This window comes from Cherax quadricarinatus, chromosome 74, assembly GCF_038502225.1.
Source record: "Cherax quadricarinatus isolate ZL_2023a chromosome 74, ASM3850222v1, whole genome shotgun sequence".
NCBI classification, from domain to species: Eukaryota; Metazoa; Arthropoda; class Malacostraca; order Decapoda; family Parastacidae; genus Cherax; species Cherax quadricarinatus.
In genome coordinates, this window is record NC_091365.1 from 20,742,442 (window position 1) to 20,765,721 (window position 23,280).

A 23,280-nucleotide genomic window follows, 5' to 3' on the forward strand; every position below is an offset into this window, starting at 1 on the left:
TTGCTGTGTCCCTTCTCGGAAACATCTTGTCCCTATCTATCCTGTTAATTCCTCTCAGTATTGTATATGTCGTTATCATGTCCCTAAAGTGTCATTTGAAAACAGGTGAATTTGTAAATGAAGTGATAAGCCTATAGAGGCAGGTGCCAGAAGTCGCCAGAAACTTACCACAGGTCAGCTGTTTTAATAATCTTCCTGGCCTGCTAGTGTACTCGCATATAATCTAGTGATACCAGTAAATAGCAGAATACAGTGCTGTAGTAGCAACTAACCAGTATTATAATGGTACTTAGTGGAGTGGAGTGACTTTCATTAGTTTCTTTTTTCTTGAAATACCAGACGTATACTGGCAATTTCATATAACCTGTAGTTACCAGCGCTCACAATATACACAACGAGAAGCAATTATTACTACAGAAAAAGCGTCCTTCCTCCAAAATTTCCACCAGTCAACTATAGTGATAATATAGCATTTATTGTGGTGGAGACGGAAAAAAATAGAAAAGCTAGATACAGCGATTGATAAACAAGGGTTGAGGTCGACCGTTTGTCATTGTAGGAGTTGCCAGCAGTCACCGGTTTCTTCAACACGCAAGTTATACTTTTGTATCAATCAAATCACATATTACTCGGGTAGATAATATCCAGTAGATCCTTCATGTGTTAGCTCAAATCACCGACCAGTATGTTTTAAATAAGTGACCCACTGATCAGATCAGATCGACTGGTCCGAACCCTTGACTGGTCCGAACCCTTGACTGGTTTCAAACTGTTTCGTTGGACAATAAAGCAGACTGTAAACGGATGGGGTTGTAGGCGCCCTTATAAACACAAACATTAAATATAAATCAGGAACGTGCACGGTAAGCTGTCCAATATACAAAAACAGTTAGAAACAGAAATACAAATAGCTAGAGCTTCATTTAAGGAGGTTATTAATAGAATATTCAAGAGGTTGCTAGTAGAATTGCAGTAAATCAACCATTCAAATTATTATGAAGCTGTGTGTAGCCTGTGGTCAGTCAAACAAACGGGCTTCCACATGGGTAAATTGTCATTTTTGTGGAAATTGGTGTCACGCCCCTTGTGCAGATATCCAAGAACTAGCTACAAGCAGTGTTAAAACAGGGAAGTGTTTTTGGGTATGCCCAAATGAGGAAAATCTGTGGACTAAAATCACAAGGGTATTAAAAGAGGACAACATCAAAGCTGCTTTCATAGAAAACCTGGAAGCTTTCTACAACAGATGGGAACATAAAAAGTCTGGGCTGAATGGTACTGCCCTTGATACTGGCCATGTAGTCAGAAACTGTAAGGCTGGAGGTGATGTCCTGGTAGTCAGTAAATGTGGGGCTGATAGTGCTGTCCTGGGAGACAGTAATGGTGAAGCTGGGGGTGCTGTCCTGGGAGACAGTAATGGTGAAGCTGGAGATGCTGTCCTGGGAGACAGTAATGGTGAAGCTGGAGTTTTTGTCCAGGTAGTCGGGAATTATACGCAGGAAGGAATACATATAAATGACCTCATAGGGGACAGGAGCCATAGTAGGGAAACAAGTGTAGTCAAAGATAAGATATAACCAATATTGCAAACTAGAAATACCGCAGGAAATAGCAAACAAGAGGACTCCACTAGCAATAGTGAGGATATATTACCAAAAACAACTGGTGGGAGCTCCATTGTTGGTGCTAGGGAGGATAGAAGTAAGACAGGGAAACATGCACCAACAGGGAATACAGTCACAGAAACCCAAGGCAAACGGAAACCAAGCCTGTGCAACTGCCTCCCAGCACACATAAGGGGGATTACCAACAGACCCCTGGCAGTCTTCAAGCTGGCACTGGACAAGCACCTAAAGTCAGTTCCGGATCAGCCGGGCTGTGGCTCGTATGTTGGTTTGCGTGCAGCCAGCAGCAACAGCCTGGTTGATCAGGCTCTGATCCACCAGGAGGCCTGGTCTCAGACCGGGCCGCGGGGGCGTTGACCCCCGGAACTCTCTCCAGGTAAACTCCAGGCATACTATGCACTTGGTATCTGTTGGCATGGGGTCCCTCAAGGAAGGTTCCTTGATGTTGGTGAGGGGCTCTTGATTTAGGGAATTGGATCTGTGCTCCAGTTCCCCAAATTAAGCCTGAATGCCTTCCACATCCCCCCCAGGCGCTGTATAATCCTCCGGGTTTAGCGCTTCCCCCTTGATTGTAATAATAATGCTGGCAAGGGAAATCTGGAAAAACAGATGGGACGTGCAACTATGACCACCCTAGAAAATGTCATGCCCATATGACAACAGGAAAATGCAAAATTCCCTTCCTGTAAGCTTTTTCACCCTGAACTGTGTACCTCTTCAGTACAGGAAAGACTGTGCTATAACTTAAATTGCCAGGCTTACCATCTAAAGGGGACAAAAAGATACAAAACATCCAGGCCATGGGAAAACCTGGGTAGCCACAGTCACTCAAGAGGGAGAGGTTTTTTAGTGCAAGGAAGGAAAAAAAACTGGCAGGAAATGGCAGAAATCGTACACCAAATCCAGTCATTCCTGGAGTGGAACCACAGTCGATGGCCTCCACTCCAAACCAACAGATACAGATACTAATGCCGGAAAAAAAATCCCCCCCAGTACCAACAATGCCACCAGTCCGATAACATTCTTCTTTGCAAATATACAGGGTCTAAAGCCAGCAACAAACAACAAAATACCTTTCATCCGTGGACTGCTTGCAGAGGCAAAGGCAATGCTCGCGGCTTTCACTGAGACCCACATAAAGGATCACTTGGACAACGAAATATGGATCCCAGGTTACAACCTATACAGATGTGACAGAGTGAACAGGCAAAAGGGGGGGTTGGCCTGTACATTGCAGAGTCACTTGTTTGCACAGAACTGCTTAATGCCTCAAATGATGTAATGGAAGTTTTAGCAATAAAGGTCGAGAACCAAAACCTAGTCATTGTGGTAGTCTACAAGCCTCCGGATGCAATATCCCAGCAATTCCAGGAACAGCTGTTAAAAATTGACCACTGTCTGGAAAATCTTCCAGCTCCTGCACCCAATATCTTGCTCCTGGGGGATTTCAACTTAAGGCACCTAAAATGGAGGAATATAGCAAATAATATTGTTGCAGTAATAACACCAGGAGGCAGCTCTGATGAAAACTCACACTCACACGAGCTGTTAAACCTCTGCACAAAATTCAATTTAAACCAGCAAATAATAGAGCCTACTAGACTGGAGAATACACTAGACCTCATCTTCACTAACAATGATGATCTGATAAGAAATGTCACCATATCAAAAACAATATACTCAGATCACAACATAATTGAGGTTCAGACATGTATGCGTGGAGCCACAGACCGACATAATGAGACTAGTCATGAGGGAGCATTCACCAATTCAATTAAATTCAAATTCAATTCAAAGTTTATTCTCTATAAGGATTACAATGCTGAGTTTACAGAAATTTGGTTATTGTTTGGTTTACATGTAGTAAAATTGTGATTACAGAGTGTACCACTAGAACGCTTAGCATGGCTAGGCATTTCGGGCATACTTAGTTTTATTCTTAATTGTAAAATATTACAAATTATGAGGTAAGTTGGTATTATGGCTAAGTGACTAAATACTAGTTTATGAGTTTAGCAATGTGAATGTTTTTGTTTTGGCACAGTATATAGTTTCAGTATTGGAGTATCACAGGATTCATTATTTTAAGACTGAGATTAATATTTCTGTTTATGGTCAAATGAGTGAGCGAGTGTAAGTGTGAACCACCAGGTGGTATTCGTGTAGTTAGTTGACGGGGTGTATCAGGGAGATAAGATGTTTTCTAATGGTAGTTTTGAAGGTGATGAATGTGTCTGCAGTTCTAGAGTTCTCAGGTAGGGTATTCCAGATTTTAGGGCCTTTGACATACATTGAATTTTTGTAAAGGTTTAGCCGGACACGGGGAATGTCGTAGAGATGTTTGTGTCTGGTGTTATGCCTGTGGGTTCTGTCACAACTATCAAGAAAGCGTTTTAGGTCAAGGTTGATATTAGAGTTTAAGGCCCTGTAGATATAGATTGCACAGTAGTAAGTGTGGATGTACTGAACTGGGAGTAAGTTTAGATCTTTGAAGAGTGGGGGGGTGTGCTGCCAGGGATGGGATTTAGTGATTATTCTTACTGCAGCTTTTTGTTGGGTTATTATTGGCTTTAGGTGTGTTGCTGCAGTTGATCCCCAAGCACAAATAGCATAGGTGAGGTATGGATAAATATGTGAGTGGTATAGTGTGAGAAGGGCATTTTGCGGCACGTAGTATCGTATCTTGGAGAGGATCCCAACCGTTTTGGATACTTTTTTGGCTATATGCTGGATATGGGTGCTGAAATTCAGGTTGTTGTCAAGGTATAGGCCTAGGAATTTTCCACCATTATTTCTGGTAATTAGAGTGTTGTCAATCTTAATGTTAATTTGTGCATCTCCTGCTCTGCTACCAAACATAATATAGTAAGTTTTGTCATTGTTAAGCGTAAGTTTATTGGCTGTCATCCAAGTCGATATTTTAATCAGCTCCTCATTCACAATGGTGTTGAGGGTGGCAAGATTAGGGTGAGAGATGACATAAGTCGTGTCATCAGCAAAGAGAATGGGTTTCAGGTGTTGGGATACTTTTGGAAGGTCATTGATGTATATGAGGAAGAGCAGGGGACCAAGGACACTTCCCTGCGGAACTCCAGTATCAAGTGGCCGTGTTGCTGATGCTGTGTCTTTAATGGTGACGTACTGATACCTATTAGTAATGTAAGATTTGAAATAAGCAAGCGCATGGCCTCTTGTACCGTAGTGGTCAAGTTTGTGGAGTAGGATTTGGTGGTTTACTGTGTCAAAAGCTTTTCTTAGGTCAATAAAAATTCCTAGTGGATATTCCTTATTTTCCAATGCTGTGTAAAGCAGATCTAGCATTTTTATGATTGCATCATTAGTGCTTTTATTTTTCCTGAATCCAAACTGGCAGGGGTTGAGTATGTTTTGAGCCGTTATAAATAAATACAGTCTCTTGTACACGAGTTTCTCAAAGATTTTGGATAGCAAAGGTAAGTTAGATATTGGCCTATAGTTGTTTAAGTCTGTAGGGTCACCACCTTTATGTATTGGTGTAACCCTTGCCATCTTGAGTAGTTTCAATAACAAAAACATAAAGTGGGACCAAGTAAATCAAGTCCTAACCGATATAAGCTGGGAAGATATACTAAGCAACACAGACCCCAACTTATGCCTAGAACAGATTAACTCGGTGGCACTCGATGTATGCACAAGGCTTATTCCTCTAAGAAAGAGGATAAGTAGATGTAAAATAGAAAGAGACAGGCGCTCCCTTTACAGGCGACGGAAAAGAATAACAGAGCGGCTAAAAGAGGTCAATATATCTGAAATGTGTAGGGAGACACTGGTCAGAGAAATAGCAAGCATCGAACTTAAGCTAAAAGAATCCTTTAGGAGTCAGGAATCGCGGGAAGAACTAAAAGCCATAAATGAAATCGAAAGAAACCCAAAGTATTTCTTCTCCTATGCCAAATCAAAATCGAGAACAACGTCCAGTATTGGGCCCCTACTTAAACAAGATGGGTCCTACACAGATGACAGCAAGGAAATGAGTGAGCTACTCAAGTCTCAATATGACTCAGTTTTTAGCAAGCCGCTAACCAGACTGAGAGTCGAAGACCAAAATGAATTTTTTATGAGAGAGCCACAAAATTTGATTAACACAAGCCTATCCGATGTTATCCTGACGCCAAATGACTTCGAACAGGCGATAAATGACATGCCCATGCACTCTGCCCCAGGGCCAGACTCATGGAACTCTGTGTTCATCAAGAACTGCAAGAAGCCCCTATCACGAGCCTTTTCCATCCTATGGAGAGGGAGCATGGACACGGGGGTCGTCCCACAGTTACTAAAAACAACATACATAGCCCAACTCCACGAAGGGGGCACTAAAGCAACAGCAAAGAACTACAGACCAATAGCACTAACATCCTATATCATAAAAATCTTTGAAAGGGTCCTAAGAAGCAAGATCACCACCCATCTAGAAACCCATCAGTTACACAACCCAGGGCAACATGGGTTTAGGACAGGTCGCTCCTGTCTGTCTCAACTATTGGATCACTACGACAAGGTCCTAAATGCACTAGAAGACAAAAAGAATGCAGATGTAATATATACAGACTTTGCAAAAGCCTTCGACAAGTGTGACCATGGCGTAATAGCGCACAAAATGCGTGCTAAAGGAATAACAGGAAAAGTCGGTCGATGGATCTATAATTTCCTCACTAACAGAACACAGAGAGTAGTCGTCATCAGAGTAAAGTCCGAGGCAGCTATGGTGAAAAGCTCTGTTCAACAAGGCACAGTACTCGCTCCTATCTTGTTCCTCATCCTCATATCCGACATAGACAAGGATGTCAGCCACAGCACCGTGTCTTCCTTTGCAGATGACACCCGAATCTGCATGACAGTGTCTTCCATTGCAGACACTGCAAGGCTCCAGGCGGACATCAACCAAATCTTTCAGTGGGCTGCAGAAAACAATATGAAGTTCAACGATGAGAAATTTCAATTACTCAGATATGGTAAACATGAGGAAATTAAATCTTCATCAGAGTACAAAACAAATTCTGGCCACAAAATAGAGCGAAACACCAACGTCAAAGACCTGGGAGTGATTATGTCGGAGGATCTCACCTTCAAGGACCATAACATTGTATCAATCGCATCTGCTAGAAAAATGACAGGATGGATAATGAGAACCTTCAAAACTAGAGAGGCCAAGCCCATGATGACACTCTTCAGGTCACTTGTTCTATCTAGGCTGGAGTATTGCTGCACACTAACAGCACCTTTCAAGGCAGGTGAAATTGCCGACCTAGAAAATGTACAGAGAACTTTCACGGCGCGCATTACGGAGATAAAACACCTCAATTACTGGGAGTGCTTGAGGTTCCTAAACCTGTATTCCCTGGAACGCAGGAGGGAGAGATACATGATTATATACACGTGGAAAATTCTAGAGGGACTAGTACCGAACTTGCACACGAAAATCACTCACTACGAAAGCAAAAGACTTGGCAGACGATGCACCATCCCCCCAATGAAAAGCAGGGATGTCACTAGCACGTTAAGAGACCATACAATAAGTGTCAGGGGCCCGAGACTGTTCAACTGCCTCCCAGAACACATAAGGGGGATTACCAACAGACCCCTGGCAGTCTTCAAGCTGGCACTGGACAAGCACCTAAAACCAGTTCCTGATCAGCCGGGCTGTGGCTCGTACGTTGGTTTGCGTGCAGCCAGCAGCAACAGCCTGGTTGATCAGGCTCTGATCCACCAGGAGGCCTGGTCACAGACCGGGCCGCGGGGGCGTTGACCCCCGGAACTCTCTCCAGGTAAACTCCAGGATGCCACCAGTCGACTAACACCCAGGTACCTATTTCATACTGATGGGTGAACAAGGACAGCAGGTGTCTTATGGAAACATGTCTCTAATATTTTTCGAAATCGAGACCTCAGTGTGAGCCGAGTGCAGTAGCGATCGAGCGTTATTCACATAAACCAGAAACAGACTGACATTGTCAAACTCCGCTCGTTACAGGCTCCCACTCTAACTCCTCGTCACCCGTTTTTCCTTCTGTCAAGTATTCTTTGATCCTTTCCTGTTATTCCCGCCTGCTCCTCTAGCTTTTGCACTAATCTCTTGTGTGGAACTGTGTCGAAGACCTTCTTGCAGTCTAGAAAGTGAAGTCTACCCAGCCCACGGTACCCAGTGGCCGGGTGGCTAAATCTCTCACTCTTACTTCTGTCATCTTGTCGTAAAACTCAAGTAGGTTTTTGACACAGGATTTCCCTTCCCTGAAACTGTGCTGGTAATCGTTTATAAGCTCAATCGTTTCTAGGTGTTCCAGCACTCTTCTCCTAATAAGCTTCTTCATGACTTTGCATACTATACATGTCAGTGACACTGGTTTGTAGTTTAATTAATGCCACCTGCCCGTCTCCTTTCTTGAAGACTGGGACTACATTTGCCGTCTTCCACACCTCAGGAAGTTGCCCTGTTTCTATAACTTAGCCATATGGCTTAGACATCACGTGACTTGCTGATTCACATGGCTTTGTGATCCACGTGCAATGATCACCACATGGCTTGATATATATTTCCCTGCCTGTAACACCAATGTTACGTCACACTTCACTGCTTGTAACACCAGTGTTACGTCACACTTCACTGCTTGTAACACCAGTGTTACGTCACACTTCACTGCTTGTAACACCAGTGTTACGTCACACTTCACTGCTTGTAACACCAGTGTTACGTCACACTTCACTGCTTGTAACACCAGTGTTACGTCACACTTCACTGCTTGTAACACCAGTGTTACGTCACACTTCACTGCTTGTAACACCAGTGTTACGTCACACTTCACTGCTTGTAACACCAGTGTTACGTCACACTTCACTGCTTGTAACACCAGTGTTACGTCACACTTCACTGCTTGTAACACCAAATTTCCTCAGTGTCAAATATTAAAAAAAATTCTTTTATGAGGCCCTAAGTAGACCTGCTTACCTTGACGTAAGTAGGTGCTATCAGTAGGTGCTACCAGTAGGTGCTACCAGTAGGTGCTACCAGTAGGTGCTACCAGAAGGAGCTACACGTAGGAGCTGCCAGTAGGTGCTACCAGTAGGTGCTACCGGTAGGTGCTATCAATAGATCCTACTAGTAGGTGCTACCAATAGGTGCTACCTGTAGGTGCTACTAGTAGGTACTACCAGTAGGTGCTACCAGTAGGTGCTACCAGTAGGTACTACCAGTAGGTGCTACCAGAAGGTGCTACTAGTAGGTACTACCAGTAGGTGCTACCAGTAGGTGCTACCAGTAGGTGCTACCAATAGGTGCTACCTGTAGGTGCTACTAGTAGGTGCTACCTGTAGGCGCTACTAGTAGGTGCTACCAGAAGGTGCTACCAGTAGATGCTACCAGAAGGTGCTACCAGTAAGAGATGCAAGCTGATACTAAGAAACATGTTGGTTTTACTGCAGTTGGTCATATAATTCTCGTTTTCTGTGAGAAGACATTTAGTCCAATTTCAAGACCAACTATTGTAGTGGTGTTGTTTAGGAAGGACTAGTTACCTCAGGGTGTCCCAGGGTAGAACCAGGGTTGACTAGTTACCTCAGGGTGTCCCAGGGTAGAACCAGGGTTGACTAGTTATTTCAGGGTGTCCCAGGGTAGAACGAGGGTTGACTAGTTACCTCAGGGTGTCCCAGGGTAGAACCAGGGTTGACTAGTTACCTCAGGGTGTCCCAGGGTAGAACCAGGGTTGACTAGTTACCTCAGGGTGTCCCAGGGTAGAGCCAAGGTTGACTAGTTGCCTCAGGGTGTCCCAGTGTAAAACCGGGGTTGACTAGTTACCTCAGGGTGTCCCAGGGTAGAGCCTGGGTTGACTAGTTACATCTGGGTGTTCCAGGGTAGAGCCAGGGTTGACTAGTTACCTCAAGGTGTCCCAGGGTAAAGCCAGGGTTGACTAGTTACCTCAAGGTGTCCCAGGGTAAAGCCAGGGTTGACTAGTTACCTCAAGGTGTCCCAGGGTAAAGCCAGGGTTGACTAGTTACCTCAGGGCGTCCGAGGGTAGAGCCAGGGTTGACTAGTTACCTCAGGGTGTCCCAGGGTAAAGCCAGGGTTGACTAGTTATCTCAGGGTGTCCCAGGGTAAAGCCGGGGTTGACTAGCTTCCTCATGGTGTCCCAGGGTAGAGCCAGGGTTGATTAGTTACCTCAAGGTGTTCCAGGGTAAAGCCGGGGTTGATTAGTTACCTCTGGGTGTCCCAGGATAGAGCCAGGGTTGACTAGTTACCTCAAGGTGTTCCAGGGTAAAGCCAGGGTTGACTAGTTACCTCTGGGTGTCCCAGGATAGAGCCAGGGTTGACTAGTTACCTCAAGGTGTTCCAGGGTAAAGCCAGGGTTGACTAGTTACCTCTGGGTGTCCCAGGATAGAGCCAGGGTTGACTAGTTACCTCAAGGTGTTCCAGGGTAAAGCCAGGGTTGACTAGTTACCTCTGGGTGTCCCAGGGTAAAGCCAGGGTTGACTAGTTACCTCAGGGTGTCCCAGGGTAAAGCCAGGGTTGACTAGTTACCTCTGGGTGTCCCAGGATAGAGCCAGGGTTGACTAGTTACCTCAAGGTGTTCCAGTTTCATCAGTAAAATATTTGGGAATCCCCTTTGACCCATGCATGTCAGGAGAATTGATAGGGAACAGTGTAGTAAAGAAAGCGAATGCCAGACTGAAGTTCCTGTATAGACAAGCACAGTGTCTACCTACTGAGGCTCGCAGGACTCTATGTCTAGCCCTTATACAATGCCATATGGATTACGCTTGCTCTTCTTGGTACTCTGCCTTGACAAAAAAACTGAAAGATAGACTGCAAATCACCCAGAACAAAATCGTAAGATTCATCCTGGGGCTGGGACCAAGAGAACATGTAGGCCAGGATGATTTACAGCAGTTGGATATGCTGAATGTTGAAGACAGAGTAAAACAACTGAAGCTAAATCATGTTTATAAAATTGCTCACAAGCAATGTCCAGAATATCTTGCTGTCAATTTTGTCAAGGCTGGGAACCAAAGCAATCATAGTACTAGGGGGAGAGAGCACAACTTTGTAGTACCCACAGTCAGTGGCCAGGCTTCAAACAACTTTTATTGTACAGCAATAAAGGAATGGAACAGACTACCCGCACATGTCAAAGCCAGTCATAGCGTGAACCAGTTCAAGAAGAGTGCCAAAAGGTGTCTGATGAATGTAGCTACAGAAAGGGAGGGGAATGATTTTCTATTTTTTAGCTAACATACGTGTAAATTTTACCTTATTCCTTGTAATGACCCTCGTATTGTAGATAGTCTTAATGACCTTGGTGTCGCAGATAGTCTTTTTAGTATGATAATAAGATGTTATCTTCATTGTAGAATAATAAGAAAATATTATAACCTTTATACTATAATAATAAGGTAAAAGGACCCCAATGGAAATAAGTCACTCTGTCTGACTTTTTTGGGTTATCCTAGGTTCTCTACACATATGCTGCTATATATGATAATTCTATGTAACTGTATTTGTGTATACCTGAATAAACTTACTTACTTACTTACAGGGTAAAGCCAGGGTTGACTAGTTACCTCTGGGTGTCCCAGGGTAAAGCCGGGGTTGAGTAGTTACCTCAGGGTGTCCCAGGGTAAAGCCGGGGTTGACTCGTGAAGCCGGTCCTTGGCTAGTGCAGTGGTGTTATTGATCAATACCACTCGTTCGTGGCCACAATTATATAAAATACTGGTACACCATACAGGGACTAGAATGAAATTAGCCTTGAGTCATCCACACCATCGTGTGTCCTTGAGTAGCGAGTACATCTTTCAGGGAGAAGGCTTACAGCTTTTCATCTAATCCCCTGCTAAAGCTCTCGATTCACACGGCGAGGGTCTGGGTTCGACTCTCAACGAGGGTAGAAACATTGGGCGTGTTTCTTTACACTGGTTGTCTATGCTTCCCATCAGTAAGAAAAGGTACCTGGGTGTTAGTTGACTGGTGTTTACCTGGAGTTTACCTGGAGAGAGTTCCGGGGGTCAGCGCCCCCGCGGCCCGGTCTGTGACCAGGCCTCTTGGTGGATCAGAGCCTGATCAACCAGGCTGTTGCTGCTGGCTGCACGCAAACCAACGTACGAGCCACAGCCCTGCTGATCAGGACCCGACTTTAGGTGCTTGTCCAGTGCCAGCTTGAAGACTGCCAGGGGTCTGTTGGTAATCCCCCTTATGTGTGCTGGGAGGCAGTTGAACAGTCTTGGGCCCCTGACACTTATTGTATGGTCTCTTAACGTGCTAGTGACACCCCTGCTTTTCATTGGGGGGATGTTGCATCGTCTGCCAAGTCTTTTGCTTTCGTAGTGAGTGATTTTCGTGTGCAAGTTCGGTACTAGTCCCTCTAGGATTTCCCAGGTGTATATAATCATGTATCTCTCCCTCCTGCGTTCCAGGGAATACAGGTTTAGGAACCTCAAGCGCTCCCAGTAATTGAGGTGTTTTATCTCCGTTATGCGCGCCGTGAAGGTTCTCTGTACATTTTCTAGGTCAGCAATTTCACCTTCCTTGAAAGGTGCTGTTAGTGTGCAGCAATATTCCAGCCTAGATAGAACAAGTGTGGGTCGCATCCTGGGACAAAAGTAACCTAATTTGTCCTAGATGCTCAACATAACAGTAGTATGTCATTGATGTCAGCTATGATCTGTATACCTCGTGCATGTACTTGTAATAATAAAAATACGATGTCTTTATTTCTTCAAGTACATATACAAGGTATACAGACCTATGGACATAAACGGTATAAAATACCGACACAATGGAAATATAAACACATATGCAGTTTAATGTGATCCTTTATTGACAACGTTTCGCCCACACAGTGGGCTTTTTCAAGTCACAAACAAATTTGAACATTAAAATGGTATAAAATACCGACAGGTTGTTAGGTAAGACACATATGCAACAGTTAGGTATCTTTATTTCGAAACGTTTCGCCTACACAGTAGGCTTCTTCAGTCGAGTACAGAAAAGTTGATAGAAGCAGAAGATACTTGAAGACGATGTAATCAGTCCATCACCCTTAAAGTTTTGAGGTGGTCAGTCCCTCAGTCTGGAGAAGAGCATTGTTCCATAGTATATTGTTTCATACTATGGAACAATGCTCTTCTCCAGACTGAGGGACTGACCACCTCAAAACTTTAAGGGTGATGGACTGATTACATCGTCTTCAAGTATCTTCTGCTTCTATCAACTTTTCTGTACTCGACTGAAGAAGCCTACTGTGTAGGCGAAACGTTTCGAAATAAAGATACCTAACTGTTGCATATGTGTCTTACCTCACAAACAAATTTGTTTGTGACTTGAAAAAACCCACTGTGTGGGCGAAACGTTGTCAATAAAGGATCACATTAAACTGCATATGTGTTTATATTTCCGTATACAAGCCTAGCTGACATCAAAGGTATACTGCTACATAGAACACCTCTTTAATGTAGAGCATTTCGGGCAAATTAGGTCAGTTTTGTCCCAGGATGCGACCCACACCAGTAAACTAACACCCAGGTACCTATTTTACTGATGGGTGAACATAGACAACCGGTGTAAAGAAACACACCCAATGTTTCTACCCTCGCCGGGAATCGAACCAGGATACTCGCCGTGTGAAGCGAGGGCTTTAGCCACCAAGCATTTTACTCTTTCTTATGTTGTTGCCATATTGTGTTACGGCTGCTGTAATTTCAACATAATGGTACCGAGTTACGCTTTTAATAGTGCTGGCCAAGGGATGCCTTTTGCACGTATTAGGGAGGCATTTAGTGATGACATATACTTTGCAATCCTTGGCCAGACTGTCTCTACACTATGACTCACGAAATCGTAATGACTCAATTACAAATACACCGCTTGAACTCGCGGTTAGGGAGTCGGTCAAACCGAGAGTTCAAAGCCCACCCGTGGCATGGTTGGTATGGTTTATCTCTGCACGGTTGTTAGCATATTGCTCGTTAAATTGGTACTGAATATCGACGTACCTTGTTAACTGCTGCACAGCCTCGTGGGTTAATTCATAACAAGCTAAGGTTGGAATCATCAAAAACGGCATCTCAGTCTCGTATAACTGCTGCACAGGGAGCTCGTGTTAAGTCTCTGCTCCCCACTCTGTGTCCTTGGTCATAATGGTGCTCAGAGAGGTTGTCTTAGTCTCCGCTCCCCACTCTGTGTCCTCGCTCATAATGGTGCTCAGGGAGCTTGTGTTAGTTTCCGCTCCCCACTCTGTGTCCTCACTCATAATGGTACCCATCAAACTCCTGAACGTCTGTCTGTTATCTCGCCATTCGCAGAACCAAATAGTGACCTCGTTCATGTTGAGGTTAATCTGTTTTGTTGATTCTCGACTTGTCGAAGCTTACACTAGAGCAACTAGGAAACAACGTGCTTTTGTGAAGTAAGAAAGTGATATGGAAAAGCAGAAGAGACAATACCAGTGTACATGTGACGAATATTTTATGGGGAAATAATGTGTTTCTTTGGTACCTCGCTTTTCCCTTATTTTTTTTTTCAATTCATTCGATAAACAGGCTCAGGCTTTGTATATGGCCAGTCGAGTGTTGGGCTGCATATATTAACACAGTGTTGTATGGTAGAGTACATGAATTCCCTTCAAGCCTTGGTGATGACTTCTGCAGCTCTGTGAAGACCACCGTGCTCAGTGAATATCAGTTCATCTTCGCTAAATAACAGCGAGAGTTAAAGTTGAACAGGTGCCATCCTGCACAATCTTATGTAGACTTTGTTAGGCTCCAATCAAATACTTTTACAAAGTGTTGTAAAGTACCTGGCATCTCATATTAGTGACGATGTAACTAAATTTTCTCGTATCAGTTGTTATCTTCTTTAGAGGACAATACGTTGGGTAAAAGGACACATGTGCGACTAATGTGACATTTTATTGTGGCAATGTTTCGATCTTCAGGAGCTTTATCAGGCCATTGCAAACAATACATGGACACAGGACAATACGTTGACTACAACAAAGTTGCCAGACAGTTTTGAAGCCAACAGTTGCCTGAGTAAGAGAGCTTCAAAAATTTCTTCCTACCAGCATTGTGGTGACAAAGGACATCAGAAAAAGGCTTCTGCGGGTGATCTGAATACAGAAGCTGTGCGTGAGCCAAGATGCTCCTCTCAAGACCAAGCAGGTACTTAAGGTAAAATTTACAAGTCTGTGTCCTGCTGCTACTACCGTAATCAAAGCCATATTATCTAGGATGCTCAGACTTCAAAGACGGTCTTCCATAGGCGGTAAGTCCAGTTCTCAGCACCTCATGGGTAATATTGTACCATTATTAGATGTTCCTGCTTACGAAGACACAGTAAGACTTGCATCTTTTATAGGACTCTTGAAATATTAATAAGGGTGACTGAGTCTCCCCTAAAAGTCACAACCTTTAAGGATACAGGCGCCTGCTGCTCGTTTTTTACGAGAAAGGTTACTTCCAAACTCTAAAGATACCTTCCATAACTCAGTTTTAATTGAAGCTTATTGAAGAGCTTTTTTGTTAGCCCAAACAAAGAATTTTTGTTAGGAGTAAATACTTCACAGGTTACTTAACTGTTAGTGTTCCAGTTCTTTTTCTATGAAAGAGGCAGTAATGTTATTAGGTAATGACGTCCTCTCTTCTAGACTGTACTTATCCTGTCGTCACTCCTGGAAGCTCGGTACCTGAACCTGTTCCAGTTACGGCCGCAACTTGGGTAATGACAAATGGACAGTTTAGGAATGCTGACTTTACTTTGGGAGACTTCGACCTTGAATTGGACAAATTGTTTTATGATGACAGGCTGTCAAAGCCTCGCAAATCAAGTAAAAGTCCCTTGGCTAAGATTTCCACTTCGATGACCAATGGACCGACTTTCAGGAAAGAGTAACAAAAGAAACCATGTCTTGTGTGTGCCTTAAAGTCGGTGGTCTCTGTAGTCGAAGTTGTGCCTCTTTCTAGCTGTTATTACCTTAAGATTTAGATTTTTTAGATTTTACCACCGAAGTGGCTAGTTTATTGTGCGCCCCATATCCATCATGTGGACGGTAGCGCAAGAGTATATGGATACACAAAAGGCCTATGACCTAGGCCCCAAAGGGTTAACAAGAATACATATGAATTTATATCTACATATCTATAGTTCACTTATCTGTTACAAGCAAATTTTGGAAATTTGCGTAGTATATCTGGTATCTTATTTTCATTAATAAGATATCTTGACATGTCACATAGGTTATTATACTGCCTGTCTCTGTATTCCTCAATAAGTGGACAATTAAGCATATAGTGTTCAAGAGAGTGACCATATGCCTGATCATCATCTGTGTGTCTTCCAAACTGCCAGAAGTACTTGTAACCAAGCCTAAGGGGGCCGTGAGAGCATTAAATGTTGCTTTTTTGCTTACCGTCCGATTTCCTCCAGTTTTGGTGCACAAGACAAAGTGTTTTCACTCTTTCTTGAAAATATTTATCAAAAATATACCTCAAACGACAACTGAGAAAAGACTGAAAAAGGACTGATATACTGAAAATGCCCTTTGGCAGGATGGTAGTCCTATATGGGACGACGTAAGGTTGTTTGGACACTTGGTGCCCAGAGAACAATGCTTATACGAAATTGTAATTAGTACCTTTCCTCTAAATAACTTATCTTTATTTCACGAAAAAAAAAAGAAGTTTGTTAGTTCTTGGAATGTTGCAAAAAATCTGCCCTTTACTCCCACATAACTCCCAAAATACTTGGAATATTTCCAAAAATGAATAATTGCAAATTAGAGAAATCATTATTCTACAATTTCTGTGAATATTATTACATTTAATTAAGTAATAAAGGCAGACGATGTACCGTAAAGTGAATAAGTTACTTCCGAGATATTGGCCTGGAACGCCGGCCGGCCCACCGTCTCAAAAAAAAAAAAAAAATCGCGAAAATCGCGTTTCTTTGGGTGTATTTCTTAGTAAACTGATGTTCTAGTGCAGTTATCCTCTTCAACATACCGTTTTCTCTTACTCAGAGACCAAAGAATACGACATGGCGACGACATGAGCGTGGTAACTAATTTATATAGAAATATTCCAGATTGTTTCTCGATATATTATGGCCTATTTTATTCAGTCTAGTGTATATAACATGTTTGTATGTCATTTATAGTGTTTATTATATAATATTAGATCAATTCTGATAGATAAATAAGCCGTAGAGTTGATATATTAGCTGATATAAGCGTAATAATGAAGCAATTTCTCCTGGCACTCTCTGGAGCGGGAACACTGCCGGTGTTCCCATATGGTTCCTGGTTGGCTCTAAGTCTACGGATAATCTCCGCCTACTGTTTTATGATGCCAAATAGTCAGTTATTATATTAGAGAGAATAGTGGAAGAAAAAGCGATAAAAAAAAGGAAAAAATTCCAAAAAATATATGGGCTGTGAGCAGACTCGCTACCCACATCGCCGTCACCATACCTGATATAAATGACTATAATTTCTTGTAGAAACGTCGTAGAACATTGATTCTTGTACCATTGTGTTGCCAAAGAGCTAAGCTACTTTTCGGTATAAATAACTCAGTTTCCATAATTTTTCGATTTTTTTTTTTTTGAGTGTGAAAAATTGTGTGGACTGCCTCCAATTGAGTCGCCTACCCTGGCAAACTCTGTTGACACCGAGCTCTGAGGTGGGTACCTCAGCCTCACAAGTGGCTTATAGGACAGATTTTCACAAATGATTGATGTTGCAAGAAACTCGCCTGCATGCATGTATAAGGGACTAACTTACTTGGTGTTGCAGAATATATCCTGATCTTCAACTTCCCTAAGCTTAGCCTTAGCCCCTCTGGACTTCCCCTCAGAAACCACGTGCAACCAGGAGCCTTAATTCCTGCAATATTCAATCGTTATTAGTGTCCTGCCTGTACCTCAGAAATTCCTATATCCAAGAGGGTATGTATCCCCTAGTATAACTATGAAGACACGGACACTAGTGTTATTGCTGTTCTTGCTGCTGAACAGCGGTTTAGTGCCGATGAAGGTAGCGTAGGTAGCAATGATACGGCCGTGGACTAGATTGGCTTTAATCGGGTAGGAGTGAGTACACAACGGGCAGTGTGAGGAAGTGACCGCAAGCCAGTCCGTGGAGGGGGGAGAACTTGTGTACGGCAGGTCGGTCCAGGCGGGAGTGAGAGAGGGTGGACTGTGTGTCCCACCGACCTAGGTAGGCCTACAGAGGGCAGCACTGAATGCCGCGAAATATGAACTAGTCAGAGCAGACGGCTAGGCTGTGTGCTCTGCCAGTACAGGCTGTCTACATTTGCTCGGCCACGCACCTCGCGTCGTCCCGACGCGACAATACTGGTGGGCCCATAGGTATAAAGGAATTACACTAGCTACCCCAGAGAGGGACTGGCTTTCGCTCACTAGTAAATAAAAAATGGACAAAAAAATGCAACAGGCAAAAAAAAACTCTCCCATCCAGGGGAAGAGAAAACTGGTTTGCCCGCGCTGTTTCATCGAGTAGAGAGCCGGGAGACGTCAGCACTGGAACTAAAATCTTCTATATACAGGTTGTCCGCAGGGCTGAACATCAGTTGACCACTCGTCTACTGACGTTGTTGCACGCTCACATCTGCAAACAATGACTGACAGTAGCATTTCCTAAGGTGTGACATGTAACTCAGAGGGCAGCACTGCCCTGACCGTAATACAGGCTTTTTTCTTTAGTAGAAAAAAACACTGGTGCACATACATACAATAATACTATATCCATGGAATTCATTACACTCTGGGTACCCTTCTAAAAGTATTTACATAATTACATGATGTTGTCCACCCTGACTCTATTATCGACTAGCTATACAATGTGTGTGCATTTATACCCATTTCTGCAAGCAAACAATTAGCATAACTAGCGTAGGAGTCGGACAAGTCAGTAGGTACGTCAATGTCACAGAAATGTACTGTTGTCCTGGGTCGCAGGCCATAAGTATGGAGCCTTACTGGGCCGTCTTCCGTACCAGCAGTAGTGGGAGAAGGGGTAGACGGTTTGTCCCTAACATTAGTCTGATCGTGGCGTTGCAACGCACGCGCCTCCAGCTCTACTTCGGCCTGCATATGGTCCACATACTTCATGTGATCAAGGTGGGCTTCCTTGATAGCTCCCGTAGCAATCTCCCTCACCTCGAACTTATTGCCACGGAGCTGTCGTAGGACACGGTAAGGACCCACAAACTTTGGGACAAGTTTGTGCATACCTGGGGTCTGCACTGGGTTGAGCAACATAACTTTGCAACCTGGTTCCACTTTGCTTTCCTTGGCGCGGGCATTGCGCTCTGACGTGAACCTATCAGTAGCTTTCATAAGGTTCTCTCGTACCCGCTGGAAGACAAGCTGCGTTGTCCTCATCTTTACTACACTGGGGTTATCAGTATCGTAAGTAGGTCTAGGTGGAGTAAACAGAATTTCATATGGTAAGCGCTTGTCATAGCCATACAAAGCAAAATGAGGTGTCTCACCGATCGAGCTGTTGAGGGAGGAATTTAATGTACACTGAACATCTGGGATAGCCTCATCCCATGTAGTACAACTTGGGTTAACGGTTACTCTGAGCACCTCCAGGACTTTGCGATTTGTACGTTCAGCAAGACCATTACTCGCAGGGTGGCGTGGAGCTACTGGCGCTTGATGAATGTTGAATCTGGAGCAAAGATCCTGCATTATGCCATTTATAAACTCAGACCCATTGTCTGACAGAAGGACACGTGGGCAAGTATGACGAAGAACAACATGCTCACGGAAAGCACTAGCGACCGTTTCAGCGGTTTTATCAGGAATGGGTACTAATTCACTGTACCGCGTCAAGTTATCTACCATTACAAGCAGGTGCTTATTTCCCTTCTCCGAGGTCGAGAAGTTCGTCAACAGGTCGACAGAAGTTCTCTCCCAGGGCTCCTTTGTAATGGGATACTTTAGAATGGGGTTAGGACCTGTAATGGTACCCTTGTGCTGTAGGCAGACAACACACTGGTGTACATGCTTGGCAATGTCCGATGCCATCTTAGGCCAGAAATATTTCATTCGTGCCTGTTTGATGCTGCGGTCCTTCCCGGGGTGCGCTACACCTGGGACATTGTGGATCAACCTAAGAGTAGCTGGTATCATGGACTCTGGTATCACCAGTTGGTATACGGTTCTGCCGGGGTCCACCAGCTGTGCAACACGGCACAGTACTCCTTGGTTGACCACTAAATCCTTCAGTGGAACGGGAGACTTGACCTGTAAGTCAACGTCCTCCTTGGTAAGGAAACGAAGGACTGGAGACCACACAGGGTCCTGTCGTTGGGCTCTCTCGAGATCCTCAACAGAGAACGAATTGCCGACACTCACGAATGCTATATGTCTCGACAGGGCGTCAGCTACAACATTTTGCTTACCTGGGACATAGCAAATTTCAGGGTTGTAGTCATTGAACGTGAGCGACCACCGAGCATGCTTTCCCGAGAGGTTCTTATTTGCAAAGAGGGCCAATAAGGGTAAATGATCTGTATAAATCTTGATAGGATAATGATAGATGATATCCCGAAAATGACTCAGGGCCCATACAATGGCTAAAGCTTCTAGCTCTGTCACTGAATAATTGACTTCCGCTTTAGTAAGAACACGGCTAGCATAGGCAATAGGCTGTTGCTTCCCATTAGATTCCTGCGACAAGACTGCACCGATGCCAACTTTGCTGGCATCAGTCGTCAAGGTAAATGCCTTGGTGAAATCAGGGAATCTAAGGGTTGGGGCTGATGTTAACTTGTTCTTAAGAATGACAAAAGCTCGTTCCTGATCGCACGTCCACTCAAAAGGAGCATCCTTCTTGAGTAAGCGTGTCAGGGGTGCCGCAATGGTGGAGAAACCTGCGATAAAGGTGCGGTAGAAACCCGCCAGGCCTATGAAGGACCGGACTGCATCCGCCGTCATGGGTCTGGGGAATTTCTGCACGGCCGAGATTTTAGACTCGTCCGTCTTTATGCCATTCTGAGTTACTACGTGACCCAGAAATTTTATTTCCTTCCGGAGGAAATGACATTTGGAGAGCTTTACCTTAAGATTTGCCTGAGCTAGCCTGTCCAATACCCTGTCAAGTTTCTCAAGATGTGACGGGACATCTTGCGACATGACTATGAGATCATCCAGGTAGACCATGAGCGTGCCACCTAGGAGGGTACGGAAAATTGTCGTCATCAAACGACTAAACGTGATTGGGCTTCCGCGCAAGCCGAAGGGCATCCTCCTGAACTGGTAATGACCAGTTGGAGTAGAGAAAGCTGTCAACTCTCTACTCTCATCATCGAGGGGGATCTGCCAGAACCCTTGAAGAAGATCAAGAGTTGAAAAGACCTTATTATCGCCGATGTTCTGCAACAGGTCGTTCAGAACTGGCAATGGAAAACGGTCTGGGATGGTACATGCATTCAGTTTCCTGTAATCGATAACAGGGCGCCAGGTTCCGTCTTTCTTGGGGACCAGAATAAGGGGAGCATTCCACGGGGAAGTGGACTCCTCAATAACTCCATCACGGAGCATCCGTGTAATGAGTTCTTCGGCGAAGACTCTTTGCGCATGTGGCAGGCGATACGCAGGTACATAAATGGGTTTAGTACCTTTGTCAAGTGGAATACGGTGAGAGATCAGTGGGGTCAAACCCATTGACTCACCATCTAGTGCAACTGCAGAACGTGCACGATTGAGAACCTGGAGAAGTTTTGGAACCTCTTCAGGATAGTCTGTCAAAGCTAGATCATCTTCCTGCACTGGCCGGGTGTTGGAAGAGTCAGCAGCAGACTCGCCTGGGAGAACTGCACTCACAAGGAAGTCAGCTGGGGCTTCACCCTCCACTCTCACCGGGAGAGGGAATCTGACAAGGTCAACAAGTGAGGTATTCTTCCGCAGGGGAAATTCTCGACTATGCATGTTGACAACAAGGACTTGCAACTTACCACGATGCACTGTGTGCAAGGATGGTTCAAGGGAGAGGCCCTTGACTCGGCATGTGTCGTTGTCAACCAGCACATGGTCTCCTTCAAAAGCTCTGCTCACGTACACCGTAACAGGAGTGAGCGAGTTAGCTGACAAAGTGACGTCATACTTTGTACAAGCAGTAACTCTGCTCGCTGATGCCATGACACGAGTCAGACAGTCGCCTGCCGACAGGGATACTGCGGCTTGACAACTGCTGGTCTCTACAACAGCGTCAGAGTTAGAGTGAAGGTTAGACTGGGCGTCCCCAGACTGGGTTTCACTGGTAACTATGCGCTGATGGCCAGGAGGTGATGGGCAACGAGCTCTACTACGAGGTCGATCAGGACGAGAGACCGACCCCGGGGAGAATGTGCTATGGAAACCACCAGTTTCCAACGATTCTAGGCACTGTGCGTACTCTGAGACGGAGTAGCACGTAGTGGATCCTAAGCGCACGCCCCAGAAGGGCACATCCACTCCGTTGAATTCCGCTTTCCACTCAGCTGGATCTAAACGGATCCTAAGATCTGCCATGGTTTTGAACCCTATGAGCAGGTCACCATGGAAAACAATACCATCCACGACTAAGAATTTTGCGGACAGCTTGTGACCCTGGACCACAAATTCTAGCGTTGTGCGACCGCGAACCTTCAGCGGTTTACCTGAGACTCCTCTCAAGGTCTGAATGGCAGATGGCTCTGTCAACATGGCCGCGTGAAGGCCAATGTCTCGGAAAAAGGTGGAGCGGACAATGTTAACCACCGAACCTGTGTCTAGGAAAAGCTGAACAGGCTTATTGTGGACAGTGGACTCGATGAGCGGTCCACATGGGTTGTCATACCGAACATGAAGGCATGACAGGCCGACGAGATCCCCGGAGTCACAGCTGCTCGAGGCTCGACACTTGTTGACGAGGCTCGACCTGGAAGGTACGGTAAGAGTCTCAGCAACAACGTCAAGACACTCGGTTTCCTCACTGTCGGCAAGCGTATCACTGCCCAGGGCGGCGAATGCATTGCGGACAGGGACGGAATACAGCGACTCCGACAGGGTTACTACGTCTTTCGCTGGTTTTGCGGACGCGCCTCTTCCCCCGAACTAGTGGAAGGGCTTCTACGAGCATGTGCATTGCGCGACGACTGCTTGCTCCACTCAGCTGTCAGCATACTTCGCAGCTTGTTACACTCATGGGAGGTATGACTGGAAGTATTGTGGTAAACACAGATTCCCTCGCGAGACTGGGCATGGGGACGGTGACGGTTACCTTGATACTGAGCGTGGGGACTGTGACGGTTACTTTGCGGGGACTTAAGTTTGTAACACTCAGATCGGTAGTGCCCACGTTTGCCACAGTTAAAACAAGTCACTACACGCTTAGCGGGTGAGGTTGGGGGTGGTGTCTGCTGGCGACGTTTCGCCCTGGTCCAGGAAGTCGATGACTGCCTTTTTGTATAAGACCGACTGTTGTTACTGTGGTCGCTATTTTTACTTAGGCGCGTATTAGTGGGACTGGGGTTAGAACCTTTGTGAGCTGGCTGTCTGACAGCAGCAGCAAAAGTGACTTCCGGCTGCGACCGCGGGGTCACTGCGGACGGCGCTGCAAGGATGGGTAGGGGATCATCCGCA